The 27,918-nt window shown below is 52.1% G+C and overlaps 2 non-coding genes across 2 annotated transcripts; one reads left to right on the forward strand and one right to left on the reverse strand.

The window, feature by feature from the left end:
• Nucleotides 1-7,312: 7,312 nt before the first annotated feature.
• Nucleotides 7,313-7,385, reverse strand: TRNAV-AAC. Its single transcript has one exon. It is a non-coding gene; the product is annotated as a tRNA-Val (tRNA).
• A 10,334-nt stretch (nt 7,386-17,719) lies between these two features.
• Nucleotides 17,720-17,792, forward strand: TRNAV-AAC. The gene has a single exon. It is a non-coding gene; the product is annotated as a tRNA-Val (tRNA).
• Nucleotides 17,793-27,918: the final 10,126 nt, after the last annotated feature.

A 27,918-nucleotide genomic window follows, 5' to 3' on the forward strand; every position in this document is an offset into this window, starting at 1 on the left:
ATCGAGGGGCAAGGGAGGCCATCAGAAGGGAGGCCCTGCTTCAGTTTACACTGTCTTGGGGACACGACAAAATGAAAATTTGGAAACCAGGAGAGGTATTTTATCCATTTCCTTATGGTAATAGGATGGCGATATACCACATCTGCTCCTTTACTCTGATTACAAGAATGTCAATAACTGCCCCAGCCCATACGTGGCCTTTGGGAAGTCCATAAATAAGCATCAAGCCTTTACCTCACTTATTAATTAACAATTCCAATCTATGAATGTGGTGCAACCTAATTGCTAAAGCCCACCCCAAGCTTCCTTCTTTCCGGAAGAATTAGAGGCTGTTGCTCCTGAATGTTAGTGTGTAATTCCCCAGCCTTCTCCTCCCACTGGGGGAGTTTAATTCTCCCTCCCATTACACCTGAGTCACTAGATTTCCTAATTCCCCAAAATGTGCTTTTGCGATGTCACAGTTCTGGGGTAGCGAAGCCTTTGACCTGCCTCCATGGTCTGCTCACGGAATGGCCCCTCAGGTATCAGGCCTGTAGCCAGCCCCTCTCTATGGGCAGGGACCCACCTGCCTCTCCTTTTTCACCAGGGTGTGAGGATTGCAGCTTGTCCTCCACTGTGTTCGCTGGACTAACGTCCAGTTCCTGTGCTTTGCTTTCTCTCCAGGGGCTGTGAGCTCTGTGTGTGTGTGTGTGTGAGAGAGAGAGAGAGAGAGAGAGAGGTGGGAATTTCGGTGATACGTGTATGATGCCAATACGCACCTCAGTTTCCTGCTGTGGTTGGTATTGCTGTGATTAGAACGAGCAGGAGACATGAGGTGTTTTGTCACATAGCTGTCATGGGGTGATACGAATGGGTCATTAAGGACTGGCTGGGGCCAACCTACATCAATGGAATACCCGACAGAGACAAGGGAATAATTGTCACCTGTCCATGGGAGGATCTCCGCTTGGCTGAGTGAAGCACACATGGACTCGTTATGTTTTTGAGAGCAGGAAGAACTGGGCTCGCAGACACAGGGAGCTTTGCTGGAGTGAAGACAAATGGACAGACACAGTGAAAAGAAACCAAACTGTTTTCTACAGCAGCCTGGCTCAAGGGCATTGGCCAGTGTGGACTATATTGTCTTCATTGTTTCTCTGTGCTAATGAAAAGACTTTCCAGTGCTGAGTTTCGGTTGACTAATAAACCCTGCAATGTTTTAACAGTCTGCCCAGTGTCGCAGCAAAAACTTGCTGAGGTGCACTGAAGTATGAATGAGGAACAGTCTCTGAACAGGAGTGTCGTTCAGCTGGACCTGCTGGCAGAGCTCACAGGTTGAAGTAGGAGTGTTGAAGCCAGAGGCTCAGTCTCAGGTGTTGAAGCTACATGGCCTGTCCTTGTGGAAGAGTGGGACCCCTTGGGGGTCTAGTGCACTCAAGGGGCACCTCCCAAGGACGGTTTAAAAGCCAGGGCATTGCAGAGATCCTATGGATCCATGACAGTGCCAGAGGTTCAGCCTTATGGGGAAAAGATACAAAACAAGAAAAGGATCTAAATGAGTGTTTACCATCGCTCCCTCTCAGTCCTCATGGGAATCCCTGATCTGTTCCAAAGTGTATTAAAACCTTCCTCTAAGGCTCACCTCTTGGTTATCAGGTCATGTCCGTTTTGTTAGAGGTTTTCCCTTCACCCTCCCACTTCCCTGGTTCTTGTCACGCAGACAGGAAGCAGCGAAAGACCAGAAGTCCGAAGCGCAGACAATGCCATGTTTATTGGGGTTAGTTTCCAAGGAAGCATATTCTGAAGCCCTTCACACCAGTCGGGCTTATCTTGATCTACTGATACAGTCTGTTCCCCAGTGTTCCCTCCCCAGCTCTGATGCCGCAGAGCGTTTATCCCGTGTCCCCCTTCCCAGCTCTGATGCAGCTGAGGCTTGCCTGTGTTCCCGTTTTCCCCACACACACACACCTTAACAAACATGATTCCAATTTCCCTTCCCCGTCCTGTTGGACCCCGTTTATATAGTAATATTCTCAGCTATACCTTAACCAATCATTTTACTGAAATTTAACGAACCAATTCTAACATATTGTAACATAATTCTCTAACCAATTATATCCCACCACCCTAATTAACTTACACCTAGCAAAATTAACTGTACAGCAGAGAGAAACAATTACAGAACCAGACAGATTAACAATGGAAAAGTGGGGGCCATAAAGATAGAACAATACAGAAATGAGGGTTTCACAACCACAAGCATTGAGAAGTGATTTCTTGCCAGACAGGCTGCTGTCAAACTAAGTTTTCTATAACCATCTTAAGATCTGTTTCTTTATCTGGTGGTGATGGGCACTATCAGGACAGGATCGTCTTCCTAACAGCCCAATAGCACCTTATTTCAGTGTGACTGGTTTGGGATGTGAGGATGTGACCCTTCGCTTCCCAGCTTATGGCTGCCCCTGCTGCTTAGCCAAAGGCCTTAGCCTAAGAACAAGGCCTCAGACGGTCACAGTAAGAGAAGGCCCTTACAAATACAGACAGTGATTTTGATTCTTTGTTTTCATACTCCTGTAAGTAGCTAAGCGATAAAAATACCCCTAAGTTCTTAAAGTACAGGCTTTACAGGCAGGCCTGAATATCGCTGTTCTAAGAGTTGGGTCTATCCCTTCCCCCATTCTGTGTCTGTCTTGTCTATTCAGATTGTAAATTCTTCAGGGCATGGCCCAGCTACTATTCTCTGTTTGTACTTGTCGTAGCACAATGGGGACCCACTGTTAGTTGCTCCTTAGGCACTAAGGTAATGCATATGATTTATAATAATAACTCTCCTGCCACTTGGAGCCAAGGAAGCTGGTCTTGGGATGTTACTGCTTAAAATTGAGCTGGGGGTTAAAACCATGGACTATTCTTTGTGACAAGTATCCCACAAATTCCACTGACCTCCCTTGTTTTCTGTTGCTACAGCTCTAGTACCCATCAATCCAAAGACTGAGAGAAATGGAGAGTTCAAACCATTGTCCTTTTAGTATCTTATTGTTCCTCTCTCTGTTTTTTGTGCTGGCCTTTCTATTCTATCACTTTCTGCCTTTGTTTAGTGGTAACAGTTCGTTTCCATCACTCATGTTTGTTTGTTTAAATCTCTATCCATTGTTAAATACATTTTTTGCTTGTTCGATAACTGTACTCAGGTGCTGTGTGAGATACAGTAGCAATGGTCCACAGTAAAACTAGTAACCTGAGGTACTTGGGGAAGAGAGGATCTGGGATTTCACCGAGTATCTGATGATCCGGGCTGGACCCCAGAGGGGGACACATTGAAGGAACTCAGGGGTTAGAGTGGCTGCTGTAGCTCAGAGGAGGGTGCTTGAGTTCCAGCAGGCTGGTGAGTTTGGTCACTAACATCCAAATGGAAAACTCCTTCTTCCTAGTGGTGGGTTAGGGGGAGGGATAGCTCAGTGGTTTGAGTATTGGCCTGTTAAACCCAGCGTTGTGAGTTCAATCCTTGAGGGGGCTACATAGGGATCTGGGGCAACAATTGGTCCTGCTAGTGAAGGCAGGGGGCTGGACTCAATGATCTTTCAAGGTCCCTTCCCATTCTAGGAGATTGGTATATCTCTAATTATTATTATAGGTGGCAACAAGAGACTCACAGCCCTCAGCTCCCTGAGAAGGGTCACAATGTGTCTCTATGTTGATCCACCTGTCAAATTCACACAGGGAAAGTTCCCTATTGCATAAAACTCTGCCCTATGAAGTCATGGAACATGTGTTCTTCGCTTTGTGGGTACATCTAGACTACCCGCTGTATCGGCAGGTAGCGATTGATTTCTCGTGGATCGTTATATCGCATCTCATCTAGACGTGATATATCGATCTCCGAAAGTGCTCCTGTCGACTCCAGAACTCCACCAGTGTGAACGGCGGTAGCGGAGTTGACAGGGGGAGCCGCAGACGTCGATCCTGCGCTGAGGACGAGAGGTAAATCGATCTAAGATACTTCGACTTCAGCTACGCTATTCAAAAGAGACAGAGCTTGTAGAGGACCAACCTCTGTTGGTGAAAGAGACAAGCTGTGGAGATAACCCAGCACCCTTCTTCAGTTCTGTGTAGCCTGAAAGATCGTCTCTTTCATAACAGCAGTTAGAACATAAGAACAGCCAGGAGCGGCGCCAGGGTTTCGGGCGCCCTAGGCAAAATTCGGGGGGGGAGGGGGCCGCAGCTGGAGTGGCAGCGACTCCCAGGGCTTCTCCCCTGGTAGCTGGTGCTCATTATCAATCAAATAAATCAAAACACTTCCCCCTGTAAGTGGATTTAGCCCGGGACCCTCAGAGTCAGCAGCTCTTACACCCCATTCTGAGCTCTCCGGTCAGGTGTCCTAGCACTGAAAGCCTCCTGTTTAGATCCTAAAATAGCGTTTTTGCACCAGGGGGGCTGAAATTTTGGACTGGACAGTGTAGCTCCACCGTTATTTTATTGAATTGCTTCAAAACAGCAAGTGTAGAAAGTCTCCTAAGTGCCAGGCTCTCTGCCATGGAAACAGCTGCCCCATCTCTGCAGGAGTCTGTGCGTTCCACCCAGCAACGCACACACCTGCTCCGCACTGAAGGGGGGTCAGACAGTGACGGTAACGCAAATCTTCTGACTATTAACCCAGGTCACTTCCTTTCTTTAACCCAGGACATGCCAGTCACCTGTTAGCCATGGTGTTATCTTCACCTTAAAATACCTCTCAGGACATTGAACAGAGGAAGTGAAATCCCCTCCCCCGAATGGCTCCCTGTTGAGGCATTGTACCGGACCTGCCCCTGGAGACTGTCTGGTTTTATACTCTTAGAGCTTTATCTCTTCAAACCCCTTATCCCAATCTCTGGGCCAACCGCCACATTTCAGAGTTTAGAATTTACTCTCATCACCCTCCTATGGCACTTTCCATGTGAATTGGGCAAAGCGAGTGGGGGAAGCTCCGTGGCTAATGAAAACCAACGCTCTGGGTGAGGCTTGAACACACACCCACAGCTGTATTTCCTCCTGCATGAGCCACTATAGGTGCTTCTTAGACAAACTTGGGCTGTAGGTGGTTATGTGTGTCTGTGCTTCACCACTTTGGCTGCTCTGTGAAAAGCTGATGGTTCAAACAGAAGCTGGTGGGTTTTTGTTTTGTTTTAAGCAATTAGAGTCTAGTACATTTTAACAGGCAGAAAATGTCCTATTCTGGTCTAGCCCCATTTGACTCCTTCTGTCCATCTTCTTCTTTCCCCCTCAGTGTCTTTCCTTCCCCATTGGGGACATGCAGAGATGAACCCCAGTCAGTCTGTGTCACAGAGAGTCTGTATCGCCTAAGGAATGTGAGTGAAGGATTCCGGCTGAATTAACGCCGCTCACCTGGGTTAGAAACATTTGTTTCTTTCGAGCAGATAGTGGGAAATGGGACATTAATTGAGACCCAGGAGGCAAGGCAGAGGCTTCATGATCTTGATCTCCATGAAGGGAGAGAGGATCCCCAGGAAGGAACAGAGCTTCCTTTAGACTCAAGCTGGGGTCTCCTGGAAGTTGGAAAAGACCCTTGGTCACTGAGGATCTCATGGGATCGTGCTGCTCCAGAGGCTCGAGAGTCCTGGGTGTGGGGAGGGTGTCACTGCACAGTCTGAAATGGAAGGGAGGACCCTGGAAGGGAAGGGGAGGAACAGAAAATGGAGAGGAATGAAACAGAATAAACGCCTCTTCTCTCTCCCATCCCCAACCCAGCAAGAACTGTTATCAGTGGGGAAACTCCCCACGATGAATGGCAGAGACCACAGAGACATTCGCCTCATGCTGAGAAGTAAGGTGACCAGACACTAAGTGTGAAAAATCAGAGACTTTCACCAGAGGCATTGGTGGTATAGTGGTGAGCATAGCTACCTTCCAAGCAGTTGACCTGCGTTTGATTCCCAGCCGATGTGATGATTCCTCCACTGGGAATTGGTTTAATTTCAGTCACGTTGTTTCAGTTTATCAATGGAATGAGAGAATCAGTGTCCCGAATCCCAACAGGTCATTAAACACCCAGTGGAGGAAGAAAGGGGTGGGACTATATAATGAGCAGTTGGAGTCATCCTGGTATTACAATGCTTGTTTCATTTTTTTTTTAAATTTCCTTTACTTCCCTCTCCCTTTTAGACTCAGAGCCTTTAAGGTCAGAAGGGACCAGTGTGATCATCTAGTCTGACCTGCTGCACCTTGCAGGCCAAAAGACCCCACCCACCCACTCCTGGAATAGACCCGGGAGGGGAGGCAGCTCCGTACACTGTCCCTACCCCAGGCAGCACATGGAGCCCTCTGCTCCCCTCCCCAATGCGTGTGCAGAGATGTGCCAGCAGCACTAAGGTGGCTCCATGCCCACTCTACCTCCGTCCCTCCGTGCCGCTCCCAGAAGTGGCTGGCATGTCCCAGCATCCCCTGGAGTGGGGGGAGTGTCTCCACGTGCTGCCCCTGCCCCGAGCACCAACTCTGCAGCTCCCATTGGCCAGGAACTGTAGCCAATGGGAGCTCTGGGGGCAGCACCTGCAGACAGCAGCACATGGAGATCCCCTGGCCCCACTCATCTAGGAGCTGCTGCCAGAGGGTTGTGTGTACCGGTCACTTTGGGAGCTGCATCACCCCTCCTGCACCCCACCCCCACCCCCAGCGCAGTGCCCACACCCAAATTTCCTCCCAGTGCTTTGCTTGTCTTCCTTTCACCAGAACCATCCTTCTTCTCCTGGGCTGCAAGTAGCCACCCCTGGGAAGCCAAGAGGCAGGCACAGGATTCTGCAAGGTAAGTGTCCCACAGTGCCGTGATGGACGGTGCAATGAAGGTAAGTCTTCCCAAGGCACGATGAACTGCAATGCAGCGAACCACTGGCCAGGCGGTCGGGGCGAAGGGCATTCACTGGAGGTACAAGCTTGTGAGTGACTCCTGAGCACAGGGCCCCTTCCCCTTTTAAGGACCTGCTCCTCATGGCCTGCGACTGGAGATGACTTGGCTGCATCTGGTGGGTCACACTCCACCTTGGGCAGTGTCCATGCTCTGGGTGTGTGATCACTGACTAATTAGAGTCCCAGACACCTTGTCTATCTAGGAGCTCTTCTGATCTTCCAGCTGTTCAACCAGCTCCTTCATCCCACAAGCATTCCATGAGGGAGCGGGAGGGGGAGGGGGGGGGGAAAGCCACTTCACAGGCATTCAGAGAGGAAGAAGAGACAAAAATGGGAATGGGGGAAGTATAACAGACCTATTGAGCATAGAAATCACTGCTGCTCCTACAACAGCAGGGACAGGCCACTAGGAGCTGGGAAAAGGAAGCCATCATGTTTCTGCCTGGTTTTGAACCATGGACCTTTTGCATGTTAGGCAAATGTGATAACCACTACACTACAGAAACTCTGTTGCAAGGCTCTGCCCCTCCCTTCATAAGAACAGAAGAATGGCCAGACTGGGTCAGACCAAAGGTCCATCCATCCCCATATCCTATCTGCCAACAGTGGCCAATGCCAGGTGCCCCAGAGGGAGTGAACCTAACAGGTAATGATCAAGTGATCTCTCTCCTGCCATCCATCTCCACCCTCTGACAAACAGAGGCTAGGGACACCATTCCTTACCCATCCTGGCTAATAGCCATTAATGGACTTAACCTCCATTAATTTATCTGCAAAAGAACAAGGAGAACATGTGGCACCATAGAGACTAACAAATGAATTTGAGCATAAGCTTTTGTGGACTAAAACCCACTTAATCGGATGCATGCAGTTAAAAATACAGTAGGAAATATATATACACACAGAGAACATGAAAAAAATGGGTGTTGCCATACACACTATAACGAGAGCGATCAGTTAACATGAGCTGTTATCAGCAGGAGAAAAAAACCTGGTGTTGGGAGGGGAAAAGGAGAAAGGACAAAGGAAGCAAGAGATCAAGAGAAATGAGGGAGGGATGGCTGGAGGAAAAGTTGAAACAAAAAGGACAAACCCCAATGTCCCCAGTGATTCTAAGAGACAAAATCCCAGGTGAGAAATAAAATTCTGTCTCCTTAAGCTCGTGTTTTCCATGCCTAGAATTCAACTCTCACCAGATGGATCAGACTGAACAGGTTTCAAACCTCCAGGAGGCTCTTACCTTCTAAACAGGGACGGCTGTTTTCCAGTAAAATCACTGAAAGGGAAGGAGAAAACTCAAAAGAGGTTCCTCCTGGCGCTCACGTCTGTGAACCCGAATACTCTCTCATTCCTCAGAGAGAGACCTGGGGAAGGAGACTTGCTGAAGCAAAGCCACAGGGGTCTCTGAGGTTTCCCTGGCCCCTCGCCCCGGTCCTGCCTGGCTGATGTCAGCATCTCTCTGTGAGGTCACCACCTCCCCACCACCTTGGACCAATAGGCTGAGGTCCTGCAAAAGGCCTTTGTGATGTCACTGCCTCACCCCTCCCTTGCTGTGCCAATGTCCTGCCCCTGGCCAGGCCCTTTGGAGGTTTGAGCTACTCCCTGTGGATCACCCCACTCAAGGAGCGTTCGTTCTAGGCAGCAAGCCGGCTAGACAGGGAAACATCAGACGCTGCTCCCAGTGCTGCACTCAGTTTTTTAGAAATGAGTCGACTTTATGGCCAGAAGAGACCATTAGAGCATCTAATCTGACCCCCTGCATATCACAGGCCTCCTGTAGGACACAAGAGCTACTTTGGGGGCAAACACATTCCAGAAAGGCATCTAGTCTTCATGAAATGACATCAGGAGATGGAGAATCCACCACTTTCCTTGGTAGCTTGTTCCTGTGGTGAATCATCCTCGCTGTTGAATATTTGTGCCTTAGTTGTAATATGAATTTGTCTCTTTTCACATTCCAGCCATTGGGTCTTGTTAGGCCTTTCTCTGCTAGATTCAAGAGCCCTTTAATGCCCAATCCTTTCTCTCCATTAAGGCACTTCAACACTTCAATGAAGTCACCTTTCAATCTTCTTTTGATCAGCTAAGCAGGTTGCGCTCTTTCAGTAGCTCCTTAGAAGGCATTTTTCTCCAGCCCTCAGGACATTTGGTGGCTCTTTGCTGCCCCAGCAGAGCAGTTTACAGGCACCACTGGAGCGGTTCATGGAATGGCTGGTGGAGTGGAGCGGCTCAGACTCCCTGCTTGCGAGAGGGGAAGTTTTGCCCCCTAGAGGCGCCGGGGGGGGGGGTATGTAATTGTCCCAGGTCACCGGGTGGGGGCTCGAGCAGGTTTTGCATTTTGTTATTGAAACAGAACCCCTGGATACTGAACCCGGCCCTTGTTTCTGCCAACTCAGAGGGGCAGAAGGGTTACAGGAATTTATCACACAACCCTCCCTGCTCCCCAGACCCCACGGGGAGAAGCTAGAGCAGGGGGAGTCATTCCTCCCCTGCGCTCCCAGAAGAGCTGCTACGACTCCTTCCTGCCAGCTACTCACCCCTGGATCCAGCCTCAGCTCCTGGGATCTTTCTGCTCCAAAGGCTCCAGAAGCCTGGGGTGGGGAGGGCGTCACTGCACCCTCTGACACACAAGGGAGGTTTCTGGAATTGAAGGAAATAGCAGAAAATGGAGAGGAAAGAAACGGAGAGAAAACGCCTCGTCTCTCCCCTCCCCCTCCCAGCAAGAAATGTTACCAAGGACCAGCGTTAGGGGAAATGGTGCCCTGGGCAAAACTTGTACGTTGGCCCTTCCCCATCGCCCCTGGACGATCCCCCTCCCCCTTTACCGCTAGCTCCTGCACTCCCAACCCTTACACCTCCCCACCCCTAACTCTGCCCCCTCCTGTGCCCTAACCCCGACGCTGTCCCCTCTGCCCTTAACTCCTGCACTCCCCTCCTGTGCCCCCAGCCACTGCCCCTCTCCTGCACCCCCTTCACCCCAACCCCTGCACCCCCTCCTGTGCCCCCAGCCACTGCCCCTCTCCTGCACCCCCTTCACCCTAACCCCTGCGCCCCCTCCTGTGCCCCCAGCCACTGCCCCTCTCCTGCACCCCCTTCACCCTAACCCCTGCGCCCCCTCCTGTGCCCCCAGCCACTGCCCCTCTCCTGCACCCCTTCACCCCTAAACCCTGCGCCCCCTCCTGTGCCCCCAGCCACTGCTCCTCTCCTGCACCCCCTTCCCCCTAAACCCTGCGCCCCCTCCTGTGCCACCAGCCACTGCCCCTCTCCTGCCCCCCTTCACCCCTAACCGCTGAACCCCCTCCTGTGCCACCAGCCACTGCCCCTCTCCTGCACCCCTTCACCCCTAACCCCTGTGCCCCCTCCTGTGCCCCCAGCCACTGCCCCTCTCCTGCACCCCCTTCCCCCTAAACCCTGCGCCCCCTCCTGTGCCCCCAGCCACTGCCCCTCTCCTGCACCCCTTCACCCCTAAACCCTGCGCTCCCTCCTGTGCCCCCAGCCACTGCCCCTCTCCTGCACCCCCTTCCCCCTAAACCCTGCGCCCCCTCCTGTGCCACCAGCCACTGCCCCTCTCCTGCCCCCCTTCACCCCTAACCGCTGAACCCCCTCCTGTGCCACCAGCCACTGCCCCTCTCCTGCACCCCCTTCACCCCTAACCCCTGTGCCCCCTCCTGTGCCACCAGCCACGGCCCCTCTCCTGCACCCCCTTCACCCCTAACCCCTGTGCCCCCTCCTGTGCCACCAGCCACGGCCCCTCTGCTGCACCCCTACAACCCTAACCCCTGCAAACCCTCCTGTGCCACCAGCCACTGCCCCTCTCCTGCACCCCCTTCACCCCAACCCCTGCGCCCCCTCCTGTGCCACCAGCCACTGCCCCTCTCCTGCACCCACTTCACCCTTAACCCCTGCACCCCCTCCTGTGCCCCCCGGCACTGCCCCATACCTGCACCCCCTTCACCCCTAACCCCTGCGCCCCCTCCTGTGCCACCAGCCACTGCCCCTCTCCTGCACCCCCTTCACCCCAACCCCTGCGCCCCCTCCTGTGCCCCCAGCCACTGCCCCTCTCCTGCGCCCCCTTCACCCCTAACCCCTGCACCCCTCCTGTGCCCCCAGCCACTGCCCCTTTCCTGCACCCCCTTCACCCCTAACCCCTGTGCCCCCTCCTGTGCCACCAGCCACTGCCCCTCTCCTGCACCCCCTTCACCCCAACCCCTGCGCCCCCTCCTGTGCCACCAGCCACTGCCCCTCTCCTGCACCCCCGTCACCCCAACCCCTGCACCCCTCCTGTGCCACCAGCCACTGCCCCTCTCCTGCACCCACTTCACCCTTAACCCCTGCACCCCCTCCTGTGCCACCAGCCACTGCCCCTCTCCTGCGCCCCCTTCACCCCTAACCCCTGCACCCCTCCTGTGCCCCCAGCCACTGCCCCTTTCCTGCACCCCCTTCAGCCCTAACCCCTGCGCCCCCTCCTGTGCCACCAGCCACTGCCCCTCTCCTGCACCCCCTTCACCCCAACCCCTGCGCCCCCTCCTGTGCCCCCAGCCACTGCCCCTCTCCTGCGCCCCCTTCACCCCTACGTGCTGCAGCCCTCCTGTGCCCCCAGCCACTGCCCCTTTCCTGCACCCCCTTACACCCTAACCCCTGCGCCCCCTCCTGTGCCACCAGCCACTGCCCCTCTCCTGCACTCTTAAACCCCTAACCCCTGCACCCCCTCCTGTGCCACCAACCACTGCCCCTCTCCTGCACCCCCTTCACCCCTAACCCCTGCGCCCCCTCCTGTGCCACCAGCCACTGCACCTCTCCTGCCCCCCTTCACCTCTAACCCCTGCGCCCCCTCCTGTGCCACCAGCCACTGCCCCTCTCCTGCACCCCCTTCACCCCTAACCCCTGCGCCCCCTCCTGGGCCCCTAGCCACTGCCCCTCTCCTGCAACCCCTTCACCCCTAACCCCTGCGCCCCCTCCTGTGCCCCCAGCCACTGCCCCTCTCCTGCAACCCCTTCATCCCTAACCCCTGCACCCCCTGCTGTGCCACCAGCCACTGCCCCTCTCCTGCGCCCCCTTCACCCCAACCCCTGCACCCCCTCCTGTGCCACCAGCCACTGCCCCTCTCCTGCATCCCCTTCACCCCTAACCCCTGCACCCCCTCCTGTGCCACCAGCCATTGCTCCTCTCCTGTGCCCCCTTCACCCCTAACTCCTGCACCCCCTCCTGTGCCCCCAGCCACTGCCCCTCTCCTGCACCCCCTTCACCCCTAACCCCTGCACCCCCTCCTGTGCCCCCAGCCACTGCCCCTCTCCTGCCCCCCTTCACCCCTAACCCCTGCACCCCCTCTTGTGCCCCCAGCCACTGCCCCTCTCCTGCACCCCCTTCACCCTAACCCCTGCGCCCCCTCCTGTGCCACCAGCCACTGCCCCTCTCCTGCACCCCCTTGACCCCAACCCCTGTGGCCCCTCCTGAGCTACCAGCCACTGTCCCTCTCCTGCACCCTCTTCACCCCTAACCCCTGCACCCCCTCCTGTGCCACCAGCCACTGCCCCCTCTCCTGCACCCCTTCACTCCTAACCCCTGCACCCCTCCTATGCCACCAGCCACTGCCCCTCTCCTGCACCCCCTTCACCCCTAACCCCTGCACCCCCTCCTGTGCCCCCAGCCACTGCCCCTCTCCTTCACCCCCTTCACCCCAAACCCTGTGCCCCCTCCTGGGCCCCCAGCCACTGCCCCCTCCTGCACCCCCTTCACCTCAACTCCTGCGTCCCCTCCTGTGCCACCAGCCACTGCCTCTCTCCTGCACCCCCTTCACCCCTAACTCCTGCACCCCCTGCTGTGCCACCAGCCACTGCCCCTCTGCTGCACCCCCTTCACCCTAATCCCTGCGCCCCCTCCTCTGCCCCCAGCCATTGCCCCTCTCCTGCCACCTTCAGCCCTGGCAGTGAGATATTCCCTCTCCTCTTTCTTCATGCTGATGTTGTTATTCCATAAAACAGGAACCGTGGAATAAAAAGCTGAGTTTACTCCAGGGTGAGGAAAGAAAGGAGCCACCAACTCCCCAAAAAAATCTCAGTGCCCCAGAGAAACGCTGCCCCTGTTATTGGAATTAATGATGTGCTGGAGATATGTTGGGAAAAGGGACTGTCTGAATTGCCAAGGCAGGAAACAAACAATCTACAGCAACATCATTAACCACAGACACACTCTACCCATGCTCCAGCCAGTGGGGAAATGGGCAGGAATTCATAACGTCAACTATAAAAATGATACACATCTAGAAATGGCATAATTATAATCAGCCAATCAGAACCTCTCCATAGACCCCTTACACGACAACCTTTCTACAATATTGGCTACAAATAGAACAGCGGTCGCAACGGTGATCTATACAGTTACAGATTATGTCAATAACGTCACAGGAGGTGACACGGCATCAGTGAGACTGATACTGGAATAGCCTCCAGTTTTGGTGTCCTCGTTTGAAAAAGATGTTGTGAAATTGGAGCTGGGGCAGCAAAGAGGCACCAAAGGTTCTGAGGGCTGGAGAAAAATGCCTTCTAGGGAGCTACTGAAAGAGCTCAACCTGTTTCTGATCAAAAGAAGATTGAAAGGTGACTTCATTGAAGTGTTGAAGTGCCTTAATGGAGAGAAAAGATTGGGTATTAAAGGGCTCTTGAATCGAGCAGAGAAAGGCATAACAAGACCCAATGGCCTGAAGGTGAAAAGAGACAAATTCATATTACAACTAAGGCACAAAAATTCAACAGCGAGGATGATTCACCACAGGAACAAGCTACCAAGGGAAGTGGTGGATTCTCCATCTCCTGATGTCATTTCATGAAGACTAGATGCCTTTTTGGAATGTGTTTGCCCCCAAAAGTAGCTCTTGTGTCATACAGGAGGCCTGTGATATGCAGGGGGTCAGATTAGATGCTCTGATGGTCTCTTCTGGCCATAAAGTCGACTAATTTCTGAAAAACTGAGTGTAGCACTGGGAGCAGTGTCTGATGTTTTCCTGTCTAGCCGGCTTGCTGCCTAGAACGAACGCTCCTTGAGTGGGGTGATCCACAGGGAGTAGCTCAAACCTCCACAGTGCCTGGCCAGGGGCAGGACATTAGCCCAGCAAGGGAGGGGTGTGGCAGTGACATCACAAAGGCCTTTTGCAGGACCTCAGCCTATTGGTCCAAGGTGGTGGGGAGGTGGTGACCTCACAGAGAGATGCTGACATCAGCCAGGCAGGACAGGGGCGAGGGGCCAGGGAAACCTCAGAGACCCCTGTGGCTTTGCTGCAGCAAGTCTCCTTCTCCAGGTCTCTCTTTGAGAACTGAGAGAGTATTCGGGTTCACGGACGTGAGCACCAGGAGGAACCTCTTTCGAGTTTTCTCCTTCCCCTTTTAGTGATTTTACTAGAAAACAGCCGTTCCTGTTTAGAAGGTAAGAACCTCCTGGAGGTTTGAAACCTGTTCAGTCTGATCCATCTGGTGACAGGTCACTTCCCTTCTCTATACCTCAGGCTCCTCCCCATCTGTCCAATGGGAACAGGGACAGTTCTCGAACTCTGAGCAGTCGTGAGCCTGAGTGAGATAAGGAGCGATAAAGCCCTCTGTGAAGGAGAAAGGGGAGTTTCACGGTGTTTAGCAACAAGGAATTCTAAAGTTTGCTATAATGTCTAGTCTGTGGAAACAAGAAATGGTCAGGGCCAAGCTTTTTAACCACTGCCTTTTCTAAAGCCCATTCAGGGATGTGAGTCCCTGTCTTTTCGGTACCTGGGGTTCTTTGCCAGCAGGAGAGAAGAGGTTCCTGCCTCCATTTTTGTGGCCTTAACAAACCAGGTGTTGTGCCCCAGTTCTCATCTGAGATCCCTGAAAAAAAACATCTTCCCATCCATGAACAAGACAGGACCTATCTTTGAAAGGGGAACAAAGAGACCCCTGGGACGTGCAGACTAGCCAGCCTCACTTCCATAGCTGGAGAGATCCTGGAATACATTCTTAAACACTCAGTTTGTCAGCAGCACCTACAGGATAATTTGATTCTTAGGAAGAGTGAGCATGGATTTGTCAAAAACGAATCATCCCAGACCCAGCCTCTTTCCTTCTTTGGCAGGGTCACAGGCCTAGTGGAGGTGGGTAAACAGTAGATGGGATCTATCTTGGGGTTACTAAGGCTTTTGACACAGTCCCGCAGGACATTCTCACAAGCAAACCAGGGAAATGCGGTCTAGATGCAATCAGTGTCATGTGGGTGCAGAGCTGGTTGAAAGCCCAGACTCCATGGGCCCTTCTCCATGGTTGGCTGCCCAACGGAGAGGGGGCACCTAGTGGGTCCAGCAGGGATCAGTCCGGGGTCCAGTACTATTCAATAGTTTCATGAATGATTTGGAAGATGGAGTGGAGAGCCTGCTTCCAAAACGTGCAACTGGCACCAAGCACTTTGGAGCTCAGGACTGGAATTCAAAATGCCCTTAACGAATTGGAGACTTGGTCTTCTTGAGCCAAACCCCATGGCTGGGCCCCTCTCTCTGGGCTGGGCTGAAGTGAAACCCCAGAGCCAAACACTCCTCCTCCTGGGCAGTGCGCTCCGACCTTGAATGGTCAGATGCTGCTTAGCGCTGTCAGAGCAGCTTTGGCTGGGGGATTCTCCCCGCACTTTCCAATAGCGGGAAGGTACGAAATCCCCATTTGCCTGCTGGGGACGGAGCCCTAGAGGGGGGAGCAACTTGCCCAAAGTCCCACCGGAAAAGGAAAACAACCAGCAGTGGAACCAATAGGGGTGTCAGGATCTTGGAGGCGCTGTCACCCCCACACTAGGGCGGTGTTATGCACCCCCTGCGGCTGGCTGAGTTTCTCCGTCCCTTGGCAATAAGACAGCCTAGAACCCCAACCAGTGTTATTCTATCTGCTACCCAAGATCCATAAACCTGGAAATCCTGGATGCCCCATCATCTCAGGCATTGGCACCCTGACAGCAGGATTGTCTGGCTATGTAGACACTCCATCATCATTCCACACAAAGATGGACTACAAGCCGTCAGGAACAGTATCCCCGATAATGTCACAGCAAACCTGGAGGCTGAACTTTGTGACTTTGTCGTCACCCATAACTATTTCACATTTGGGGACAATGTGTACCTTCAAGTCAGCAGCACTGCTATGGGTACTCACATGGCCCCACAGTATGCCAACATTTTTATGGCTGACTTAGAACAACGCTTCCTCAGCTCTCGTCCCCTAAGGCCCCTACTCTACTTGTGCTACACTGATGACATCTTCATCATCTGGTCCCATGGAAAAGAAAACCCTTGAGGAATTCCACCATGATTTCAACAATTTCCATCCCACCTACAAAATCTGCCTGGACCAGTCCACACAAGAGATCCACTTCCTGGACACTACTGTGCTAATCGATAGTCACATAAACACCACCCTATACCGGAAACATACTGAACCCTATACTTACCTACATGTCTCCAGCTTTCACCCAGACCACATCACACAATCCATTGTCTACAGCCAAGCTCTAAGATACAACCGCATTTGCTCTAACCCCTCAGACAGAGACAAACACCTACAAGATCTCTATCAAGCGTTCTTACAACTACAGTACCCACCTGCTGAAGTGAAGAAGCAGATTGACAGAGCCAGAAGAGTACCCAGAAGTCACCTACTACAGGACAGGCCCAACAAAGAAAGGAACAGAACCCCACTAGCCGTCACCTTCAGCCCCCAACTAAAACCTCTCCAGTGCATCATCAAGGATCTACAACCCATGCTGAAGGACAATCCCTCACGCTCACAGATCTTGGGAGACAGGCCAGTCCTTGCTTACTGACAGCCACCCAACCTGAAGCAAATACTTACCAGCAACCACACAACAAAAACACTAACCAGGAACCTATCCTTGCAACAAAAGCCCATTGCCAACTCTGTCCACATATCTATTCAGGGGACACCATCATAGGACCTAATCACCATCAGCCATGCCATCAGGGGCTCATTCACCTGCACATCTACCATTGGCCAAACCAGAGAGTCTCTACATAAAAGAATAAATGGACACAAATCAGACATCAAGAATTATAACATTCAAACACAGCCAGAGAACACTTCAATCTCCCTGGTCACTCGATTACAGACCTAAAAGTCGCAATATTACAACAAAAAACCTTCAACAACAGACTCCCACGAGAGATGCTGAATTGGAATTAATTTGCAAACTGGACACCATTAAATTAGGCTTGAATAAAGACTGGGAGTGGGTGGGTCATTACACAAAGTAAAACTATTTCCCCATGTTTATTTGTCCCCCTATTGTTACTCACATCTTCTTGTCAACTGTTGGAAATGGGCCATCCTGATTAACACTACAAGTTTTTTTCTCCTGCTGATAATAGCTCACCTTAACTGCTCACTCTCATTATAGTGTGGATGGCAACACCCATTTTTTCATGTTCTCTGTGTATATATATATCTTCCTGCTGTATTTTCCACTGTATGCATCTGATGAAGTGGATTTTAGCCCATGAAAGCTTATGCTCAAATAAGTTTGTTAGTCTCTAAGGTGCCACAAGTACTCCTCATTATTTTTGCAGATAAATTAATGGAGGTTAAGTCCATTAATGGCTATTAGGCAGCCTGGGTAAGGAATGGTATCCCAAGCCTCTGTTTGTCAGAGGGTGGAGATGGATGGCAGGAGAGAGATCACTTGATCATTACCTGTTAGGTTCACTCCCTCTGGGGCACCTGGCATTGGCCACTGTTGACTGATAGGATATGAGGTTGGATGGACCTTTGGTCTGACCCAGTCTGGCCATTCTTCTGTTCTTATGAAGGGAGGGGCAGAGCCCTGCAACAGAGTTTCTGTAGTGTAGTGGTTATCACATTTGCCTAACACGCAAAAGGTCCCTGGTTCAAAACCAGGCAGAAACATGATGGCTTAATTTTTCCCAGCTCCTAGTGGCCTGTCCCTGCTGTTGTAGGAGCAGCAGTGATTTCTATGCTCAATAGGTCTGTTATACTTCCCCCATACCCATTTTTGTCTCCTCTTCCTCTCTGAATGCCTGTGAAGTGGCTTTCCCCCTCCCCCTCCCCCTCCCGCTCCCTCCTGCAATGCTTGTGGGATGAAGGAGCTGGTTGAACAGCTGGAAGATCAGAAGAGCTCCTAGATAGACAAGGTGTCTGGGACTCTAATTAGTCAGTGATCACACACCCAGAGCATGGACACTGGCTGAGGTGGAGTGTGACCCTCCAGATGCAGCCAAGTCATCTCCAGTCGCAGGCCATGAGGAGCAGGTCCTTAAAAGGGGAAGGGGCCCTGTGCTCAGGAGTCACTCACAAGCTTGTACCTCCAGTGAATGCCCTTCGCCCCGACCGCCGGGCCGGTGGTTCGCTGCGTTGCAGTTCATTGTGCCTCAGGAAGACTTACCTTCATCGCACCATCCATCGTGGTGCTGTGGGACACTTACCTTGCAGAATCCTGTGCCTGCCTCTTGGCTTCCCAGGGGTGGCTACTTGCAGCCCAGGAGAAGAAGGATGGTTCTGGTGAAAGGAAGACAAGCAAAGCACTGGGAGGAAATTTGGGTGTGGGCTCTGTGCTGGGGGTGGGGGTGGGGTGCAGGAGGGGTGATGCAGCTCCCAAAGTGACCGGTACACACAACCCTCTGGCAGCAGCTCCTAGATGAGTGGGGCCAGGGGATCTCCATGTGCTGCTGTCTGCAGGCGCTGCCCCCAGAGCTCCCATTGGCTACAGTTCCTGGCCAATGGGAGCTGCAGAGTTGGTGCTCGGGGCAGGGGCAGCACGTGGAGACACTCCCCCCACTCCAGGGGATGCTGGGACATGCCAGCCACTTCTGGGAGCGGCACGGAGGGACGGAGGTAGAGTGGGCAGGGAGCCACCTTAGTGCTGCTGGCACATCTCTGCACACCCCTTGTGGGGGGAGGGGAGCAGAGGGCCTCCATGCGCTGCCTGGGGTAGGGGCAGAGCACGGAGCTGCCTCCCCTCCCGGGTCTATTCCAGGAGTGGGTGGGTGGGGTCTTTTGGCCTGCAAGGTGCAGCAGGTCAGACTAGATGATCACACTGGTCCCTTCTGATCTTAAAGGCTCTGAGTCTAAAAGGGAGAGGGAAGTAAAGGAAATTAAAAAAATAAAATAAACCAAGCATTGTAATACCAGGATGACTCCAACTGCTCATTATATAGTCCCACCCCTTTCTTCCTCCACTGGGTGTTTAATGACCTGTTGGGCTTTGGGACACTGATTCTCTCATTCCATTGATAAACTGAAACAACGTGACTGAAATTAAACCAATTCCCAGTGGAGGAATCATCACATTGGCTGGGAATCAAACCCAGGTCAATTGCTTGGAAAGCAGCTATGCTCACCACTATACCACTGGTGAAAGTCTCTGATTTTTCACACTTGGTGTCTGGTCACCTTACTTCTCAGCATGAGGCAAATGTCTCTGTGGTCTCTGCCATTCATCGTGGGGAGTTTCCCCACTGATAACAGTTCTTGCTGGGTCAGGGAGGGGAGAGAGAAGAGGCGTTTATTCTGTTTCATTCCTCTCCATTTTCTGTTCCTCCCCTTCCCTTCCAGGGTCCTCCCTTCCATTTCAGACTGTGCAGTGACACCCTCCCCTCACCCAGGACTCTCGAGCCTCTGGAGCAGCACGATCCCATGAGATCCTCAGTGACCAAGGGTCTTTTCCAACTTCCAGGAGACCCAGCTTGAGTCTAAAGGAAGCTCTGTTCCTTCCTGGGGATCCTCTCTCCCTTCATGGAGATCAAGATCATGAAGCCTCTGCCTTGCCTCCTGGGTCTGAATTAATGTTCCATTTCCCACTATGTGCTCCAAAGAAACAAATGTTTCTAACCCAGGTGAGCGGCGTTAATTCAGCCGGAATCCTTCACTCACATTCCTTAGGAGATACAGACTCTCTGTGACACAGACTGACTGGGGTTCATCTCTGCATGTCCCCAATGGGGAAGGAAAGACACTGAGGGCGAAGGAAGAAGATGGACAGAAGGAGTCAAATGGGGCTAGACCAGAATAGGACATTTTCTGCCTGTTAAAATGTACTAGACTCTAATTGCTTAAAACAAAACAAAAACCCACCAGCTTCTGTTTGAACCATCAGCTTTTCACAGAGCAGCCAAAGTGGTGAAGTACAGACACACATAATCACCTACAGCCCAAGTTTGTCTAAGAAGCACCTATAGTGGCTCATGCAGGGGGAAATACAGCTGTGGGTGTGAGTTCAGGCCTCACCCAGAGCATTGGTTTTCATTAGCCACGGAGCTTCCCCCACTTGCTTTGCCCAATTCACATGGAAAGTGCCATAGGAGGGTGATGAGAGTAAATTCTAAACTCTGAAATGCGGAGGTTGGCCCAGAGATTGGGATAAAGGGTTTGAAGAGAAAAAGCTCTAAGAGTATAAAACCAGACAGTCTCCAGGGGCAGGTTCGGTACAACGCCTCAACAGGGAGCCATTCGGGGGAGGGGGTTTCACTTCCTCTGTTCAATGTCCTGAGAGGTATTTGAAGGTGAAGATAACACCATGGCTAACAGGTGACTGGCATGTCCTGGGTTAAAGAAAGGGACCTGGGTTAATAGACTGAAGATTTGCGTTACCGTCACTGTCTGACCCCCCTTCAGTGCGGAGCAGGTGTGTGCGTTGCTGGGTGGAACGCACAGACTCCTGCAGAGCAGGGGCAGCTGTTTCCATGGCAGAGAGCCTGGCACTTAGGACACTTTCTACACTTGCTGTTTTGAAGGAATTCAGTAAAATAACAGTGGAGCTACAATGTCTGGTCCAAAATTTCAGCCGCCCCTGGTGCAAAAACGCTCTTTTAGGATCTAAATCGGAGGCTCCCGGCACTAGGACACCTGGCCAGAGAGCTCAGTGGGGGTGTAACAGCTGCTGACTCTGAGGGTCCCGGGCTAAATCCATTTGCAGGGGGAAGTGTTTTGATTTATTTGATGGATAATGAGCACCAGCTACCAGGGGAGAAGCCCTGAGAGTCGCTGCCACTCCAGCTGCTGCTAGGGCAGGGGGGAGCCCCAGGGGGCCAGCTGCTGCTCTGGCCACCCCAGAAGTGCTGCCAGAGGCCACCAGGCTGTGGCTGCTCCTGCTGCCCTCGGGACCACTGGTCAAGTGGTCCCCGGGCCGGCCGCATTGGCTGCTGCTTGGGCGGTCCCTGGAGCCAGTTGATTGAGTGGCCCTGGCATCAGCCACTGTGCCCACTGCAGAAGTCACGGAGGTTGCAGGAAGTCACAGAATCCATCACTTCCACCACCTCCGTGACAGACACGGAGACAAACCCCTCCCTGCTGTGACTGCAGTTCCTGGAAGGAAAGAGAAGACCAGAAAGTGACGAGAGAAAGAAAAAGAGAGATTCCCTGTCACCTCTCTCCCTGCTGCCTCCCCCCTTGTATTCTGTAACCCCATCTCACTGGGTTCCCTGTGCTGGTGCCATGGGGGTGACACTAGAGTTCTGGGGATTTGGGGGGCTCTTCATTTCTCAACATTTCACACAAATTTATCTTTGGGCTGAAATTTCTCCTGTTAGGCCTCTCAGTCAGAGCTGTACCCCACCCTGTTTGCGGTGGGGGGGGGAAGAGGGGAGATGTAAATTGCAGAGCAGGCAGAGAAGTCACCCCTAAAGGGTCATATTGATCTGGTGACTGGTTCTGACCGGGGTCACATGTCCTCTGACACAGGCTCATGTGCAGAACATGGGAGCTCTGGCTTGTCCTAAATGCTGTAGAGTGTGAGTTCCTGGAAAGGGCAGGGGAGAGGGAGCAAGAGGAGAGAGGCAGAGACATTGGAGACGAGGAATTGGGGGGAGAAGAAGGAGAGAACAGAGAGACAATAAATGATTGAAGCAGAACAGGTGTCCCAACTCCGTCTTGCTCATCACAGGTGTTCACAGAGACAGGTAGTTGTGGGTTTTCCAGTGTCAAGTCTGAACTTTGATTCTAACAATGTGCGTTGAACTATCAAGGGGATCTCCACATACCTGATCTCTTCCCCTCCCCTTTTTTAGTATTAATTTTTATTTTGACGTGTTTGGCTTAACCGTGATCGTCTCTTTCCCCACCTGTATTGCAATTTGGGGTTCATGTTTATTGTGCCTCCCTTTTGTTCATGTCATTATAATTGTAACAGCAAAGGAATCTGCAGGAGCAAAAACTGACTCAAAACTTCATTTCCCCACCATGCAGGAACATCATACAAACAGCTCACGGAGCTGGAATCATAACACGCAAGGCCAGGGGATGGGAGATGCAGGTTTCCAAGTGTTCTGTCTTTCTCAGATGACACATTCCAGCCACTTGTGTGCCTCCATCCTGTATGACCTGCTGGACTTCAACACATTTATTGTCTCATGCTATAGATAATGTGATTGTAACACAATGTGACTGAAATTAAACCACTTCCAGATGAGGAAACAACAAAAGAGTAAAGCCATGATTGCATTGGCTGGGAATAAAACCCAGATGAAGTGCTTAGAAAGCACCTACACACACCACTATACCAATGCATCTGGCAGGAGTAGCTTTCCTGCAGGCTCTGTGTGCTGGCAGAGGGAGTGACACATGACCACAGAGTTAGTGAGCAGGGTGGATGGGCTGGAAGCTGCCTGACAGCTGGGAGCAGAGTTAGGATCCCAGAGTGACTGAAAGGGGGCAAAGGTGAAAACAGAGCTCACTGGGAGCTGGCCCCACACCTGCCCCGCCCCTAGGAGAGGGGAACTGAAGCTCAACTTCAATCACAGAAAAATCTTCCCTGAGAAGGAAGGGGACAGCTTGTTTTAAAGACCAGGTTTGTGTTTGTTCCTGCTACATATGGAGGGGCTGGGTAGTGCTGATTCCAGCCCCCAGACTCTGGAAGGATAAGGAACAAATTCAGGCTGCCAGTGACCTGCAGGAGGGAGATGATCTTTTGACAGTGACGGACGCCTCGTCCTAAAGGCCTTTGTCTGCCCCCTTCCAGTGACTGTTTGGCACAGGAATGCAGCCCCCACTCCTGGGTCTCTCCTGGGGAAATAATGTTTCTGTGCAAAACACCAAAGCTTTTAACAGAAAGGAAGAAAAGGAAATGGCCACATGATGGGACTAGGACATAAGGAATGAAACGCACATGGGCGGCGAGTTATATACCCACGTGGTGCCCGGGCACCAGCAATATTCAGAGCCCTGGGGCCCAGCTCCACCAAAGTTTGGGGCGGGTCTCCCCTCTGGCCCCACCTGCCACCCCCCGTGCTTCCCCCGAGTGTCCCCCGGACCCCCTTGCTGGCCCCATGCATGTCCCTGGGCCCCGGAGGGAGCAGAGCGTCCCTGCCTCTTCCATGCAGCTCCATGCTGCCTCCCTGCAGCAACAGCTGCCACAGGGTGCTAGTGCCCCCCCTCCCCAACTCACTGCCAGGGCAGACTGACTCTGAGCCTGCCCTTCCACCTCAGACCCTTCCCTTTTCCAGCAGGACCCTCCACCATCACAGCCCCCCCACGCCTGCAGTCACCACTTCTGCCCCATACTGGGCAAGGAGACAGCCCCATCCCCCACCCCCAGTGAGGCTATAGTCAGGGGCAACAGCAGGGGAGGAGGTGCATGCAGCACCCCCCGGCACCCAAAATGTGGGAGGCGAGGGAGATTCCTGGACCTGAGAAGGGCCCTAGGAGCACCTGCAGTGACAGTGGTGGGAGTGAGTGTGCTGCTGGGGGGGGGGAATGAGGGGTTCCTCCCCCAGAGCTTGCTGCTGCCAGCAGGGAAAGGGCTGGGGGGAGTCCTCCTTTCTGGCCCTTGTCCCGGAGCAGCCTGCCTGCACCCCAAACTCATCCCCAGCCCTGCCCCACCCCAGAGCCCACACCCCCAGGCAGAGCTTTCACCCCCCCACCACATCCTCAACCCTCTGCCCGAGCCCTGAGCCCCTCCCACACCCCAAACCTCCCATCCCCAGTCCCAGCCAGAGCCTTCATTCCCCCTCACACCCCAACCCTCTGCCCCAGCCCTGAGCCCCCTCCAACACCACAAACCCCTCATCTCCAGCCCCAGATAGAGCCCTCACACACCCCTGCACCCCAACCCTCTGCCCTAGTCCTGAGCCCTCCCACACCCCAAACACCTTATCCCCATCCCAGACACAGCCCTCATCCCCCTGCACCCTAACCCTCTGCCCCAGCCCTGAGCCTCTCCAACACCCCAAACCCCCCAGCCTCAGACAGAGCCCTCACCCCCCACACCCCTACCCTCTGCTCTAGCACTGAGCCTCTCCCACACCCCAAACCCATCATTCCCAGCCCCAGCCAGAGCCCTCATCCCCCTGCACCCTAACCGTCTGCCCCAACCCTGAGCCCCCTCCTGCATCATGAACCCCTCATCCCCAGCCCCACCACACAGCCATCACCCCACACCCCAACCCTCTGCTATAGCCCTGAGCCCCCTCCCACACCCCAAACCTCTCATCCCCAGTCACACCCCAAACTCCCTCCCAGAACCTTGGGCAGGTGGGGGGCGGAGTTTGGGCAGGTTCTGGGCACCACCAAAATTTCTACAAACCTACCGCCCATGGAAACACAAGATGCTTCTCCCATGTGCATTGACTTTTAACCTTGTTTGTGGTGGTGTTGTATCCATGTTGGTCCCAGGGGTCCTCTGGGGCGCCGGGCATTAGCCACTTTCGGGAGAGTGGGCTAGATGAACTGGTCTGACTCAGTGTGGCTGTTCTTATGTTCTAACTGCTGGTTATGGAAGAGACGACCTTCCAGGCTACACAGAACTGAAGAAGTGTGTGGGGTTAGCTCCACAGCTTGTCTCTTTCACCAACAGAGGCTGGTCCTCTGCAAGCTCTTACCCTCACCCGCCTTGTCTCTCTTGGACTCTGAAAAGTTTTTTCTCTCCACTCCCCTTGGAGAGACGTTAAGTTTCCCTTTGGGCAACTATCAGGCTGAAGCAACTGTATTGACTGTGACACTAGAATTGAAGATTTAATATTATAAATAAATGAGTCTAAACCTGAGGTTCTGGTTTTCACATTGGTTTTTCTAACTCAGTTCCCAATGCTCTTCTAGAAAGGCCTCCAGGACGCCTGCCCAGCCCAGCAAAAGTGGCCAGAAGAAAGCCCACACTGCTGCTCTTTCAGGTAGTTGAAGGCTGCTATCAAACCCCCCTCACTCAGTCAGTCCTCAGTCTGTGGCAGTGCCTGGGATTCTTCCGTCCTAAGTGCAGGACTCTGCACTTCTCCTTCTTGAACCTCCTCAGATTTCTTTTGGCCCAATCCTCCAATTTGTCTAGGTCACTCTGGACCCAAACCCTGTCCTCCAGCGCTTGGATTCTTTATATGCTTTCACAGAGCACATGTTCCATGATTTCATAGGGCAGAGTTTTGTGCTATTGGGAGCTTTCCCTGTGTGGATTTGACAGGTGGATCAACACAGAGACACACTGTGACCCTTCTCAGGGTGCTGAGGACTGTGAGTCTCCTTGTTGCCACCTGCCACAAGGAAGAGGGAGTTTTACATTTGGCAGCTGGATGTTAGTGATCAAACTCACCAGCCTGCTGGAACTCAAGGACCCTCCTCTGAGCTACAGCAGCCACCTTAACCCTTGAGTTCCTTCAATGTGTCCCCCTCTGGGGTCCAGCCCGGATCACCAGATACCTGGTGAAATCCCAGTTCCTCTCTTCCCCAAGTATCCCAGGTTACTAGTTTTACTGTGGACCATTGCTACTGTATCTCACACAGCACTTGAGTACAGTTATTGAACAAGCAAAAAATTTATTTCACAACGGATAGAGATTTAAACAAACAAATGTGAGTGATGGAAACCAACTGTTACCAACTAAACAAAGGCAGAAAGTGATAGAATAGAAAGGCCAGCACAAAAAACAGAGAGAGGAACAATAAGATACTAAAAGGACAATGGTTGGAAGTCTCCATTTCTCTCAGTCTTTGGAGTGATGGGTAGTAGAGCTGTAGCAACAGTTGAGGAACCAGGGTAAATTAAATATAAGGTTTGAGCTGCTAGTGAAGCATTTTCCACTCTCACGGCATTCCTAGGGGCTCTCTCCTCCGTGGATTGTTTGATGCCTAATAAGGTGCGAACTGCGATTGAAGGTTTTCCCGCACTCAGTGCATTCATAGGGCCTGTCCCCTGTGTGGATTCTCTGATGTACAGAAAGGGCTGAGCTGTGAGAGAAGGTTTTTCCACGCTCACTGCATGTATTTTTTCTCTTTCGCCTGAGGATATCCTGCTGTGTTGTGGTTTCCATGAGGATCTTCTGAGTTCCCCAAGAAGAACTAAATTTATCCACTTTCTTCCCTGGCTGGTTTCCTTGATCTGTTTTTGGTCTGTGCTGAATCTCCCAGGATTTTCCCTGCTCATGACTCCTGGACACATTCCTTTTCGATCTTTGCGATAATGCTCTGTTTTTACCCACTGGCTCAACATTTTCAGGCTGAGAATTCTGCTCCTCTTTCTCACATGCCATTGCATCACCTGCTGTGACAGAGACAGAAACCTCAAACAGGGATGGAAAGGGGAAGACCAAACAAAAACAAGTGCTGAAGACAGGTCAAATAAAAATCAGGAGCTGAACTCCCCCAAACTCTTCCCCCAAATAGGAGAGAGGAGGGGGATGAATTCAGCCTTCACATCCCATCCAAATACGCAGGGGGAAGGGAGGAAGCTACTGCCTGGTGTCTGCTAGGATCTATAGGAATCCATGAACTATATTTACCCTGAGGATATGACCCCTGCAAGGGACAATAATGAACTGAGAGACCTCCCCAAGGGCTTTGTTGGGCATTCCAGATGTTTCCTTCAGGCACTTACAGATTCTGAGGTGGTTTAATGTTTCCTCACCTGTGCAGGGAGATCTCAGGATCTCTCTTTCCTCTGAACCCTGGAGGTCTGGGACCCATGGCTCTTCCCCTTGTTCCAGCTGGGAGATCACATCACACTGGAAAACTAGAAACCCTGCTCAGATGAAAGAAAACAAAGGAGTTCAGTTGATTTCATAAGACTTGGTCATAAAAAAAACATTCTATTAATTTAACTTCAGTGCTTAGTGTGACCTGGTGGGCCAGGGGCAGTTCTCACTGCAAATGCCAAGATCAGGGCAGGCTGAAAAAGGGAGAGCAGATGCTTCCAAAACTGCTGGTTAACACTGAAGTTAAACTGACCGACCAGTCACAAACTGTGCTTCTGATCCCCCACACGGGTAATTGAGAAGCTGAAAAAAGAAATCACATGGCCCCCTTTATTCCATCCGAGTTCTCTGGCTCCGATTCAGCAGCTAGGTCCAGTACAGTGAGAGGTTATTTAAAAACTCTGCTCACATAAACAAAGTGTTCCTCTGACCCCAAAGCGTCAGCCACATCACCAGGTCAGTATAGGTTTGGATATTACCCAAAATTCCATCCTTCCAGCCAATCCTTTAACATCTAAACTAAAGGTTTAAATGAAAGAAAGACAGAAAGAAGTTAAATGGGAACGCAGTCAGATACATTCCAAAACGGATATATCAGGTTCTTAGCAGTATTGGTGAGTTGCTGGCTTGAAAGTCCGTCTGGAACACATCCACATTTTGGATGGGTCATTCAGTCCTTTGTTCAAGGCTTCAGTTTGTAGAGAAGTTGCTCCAGAGGTAGGAAGGGAGATTGAAGACAAAATGGAGATGATGCAGCTGCCCTTTATATTCCTTTTGCCATGTGGCCTGTACTTCCTGTGTTCCAAACACAAGATTCACAGCACATGGCATGGAAAAGCCTTGGAGTTCTCAGTAGACAGGCATACCCCGGCATGTCTTGCTGACTCAATAGGTGTATCCCCTTGGTCCTTTCCATGGGCTCATTGTACAGCTGATGATCGTCAATGGGCCATAAAACAGGCTAGGCAGTGTTGATCCCAATATGTCTGGGGGTGTCACCCAGAAACACTGCACAAGTCTGGAAATACAGATATACCCTACATATCTATAACTCACAATACAAAGGTGATACAAACATAGAAATAATATTATCATACTTGGCAAATCATAACATTTTACTGACACCT

Source organism: Mauremys mutica, unplaced genomic scaffold (assembly GCF_020497125.1).
Source record: "Mauremys mutica isolate MM-2020 ecotype Southern unplaced genomic scaffold, ASM2049712v1 Super-Scaffold_100033, whole genome shotgun sequence".
NCBI lineage: Eukaryota > Metazoa > Chordata > Testudines > Geoemydidae > Mauremys > Mauremys mutica.